Source organism: Tigriopus californicus, chromosome 6 (assembly GCF_007210705.1).
Source record: "Tigriopus californicus strain San Diego chromosome 6, Tcal_SD_v2.1, whole genome shotgun sequence".
Classification (NCBI taxonomy): Eukaryota; Metazoa; Arthropoda; class Copepoda; order Harpacticoida; family Harpacticidae; genus Tigriopus; species Tigriopus californicus.
The window spans coordinates 5,594,154-5,594,913 of NC_081445.1; the positions used below are offsets into that span (position 1 = coordinate 5,594,154).

General features: G+C 45.1%; 1 protein-coding gene across 1 annotated transcript in view; it reads right to left on the reverse strand.

Annotated features, from left to right (window-relative positions):
• LOC131881849 (uncharacterized) overlaps nt 1-760 on the reverse strand; it is a 22,475-nt gene that overhangs the window by 2,188 nt on the left and 19,527 nt on the right. The window lies entirely within an intron of this gene.

Sequence of the window (760 nt, forward strand, 5' to 3'; positions counted from 1 at the left end):
GCTGAATCGCTTTGCTTTTCTTGCGCTCAGATGTCTTTCTTTCCCTTCAAAATGTAAAGCTATGCCAGAAGCGGCAATCTTAATAATAAGAAATAGAGTCAATAGACTCGTACACGCCACGAAACAAGGAACATATTTGCGCTGTTTCAAGCTTGGTGTTTTATTGGATATACTGAAGGAATAATGGATTAACAATGTCTTAACATGTCACATAGAGAAGCAAAATCACAATGATCAGGCACAGATGGGGGAACAACCTCAAGAGGGACGCCTGACCACTGTGAGATTGGCTTACGAGGATCACCCCATCCTCAATACCATATTGATTGGTGGCCACAAGGATGTACTCGCCCAAGAGGTCTCGATTCAATTTCTTGACCTCCAGGGATACCACCAAACACGTGGCGTTGTCCTTGGATCGTGTCACATTGTGAGCAATTAGATTAAAGTCGGGGGATTGCTGGCCTGGCCTCAATGTGAAGACAGGCGTGGCCCAGAACAATCTCGAGGGTTTGGGATTGGCACACACCTCAAATGACAACGAGATCGTTGAGTCCAGAGCCAATTGCCAATGACTCTGGTTATTGAGGGAATGAATGCGAGGTTGTCGGTAACGCTCTTCTGATTCGATGTTCACAAATGGAGCGAAAAGCACATCCTATGTCTTAATAATTAATTCCCATCGATATGGTGTGCAAGCAACCCCAACGGTTTGCTTTTCCTAGCGGTTTCCAAACCCGTCACAAATTGTTCCTCTGTT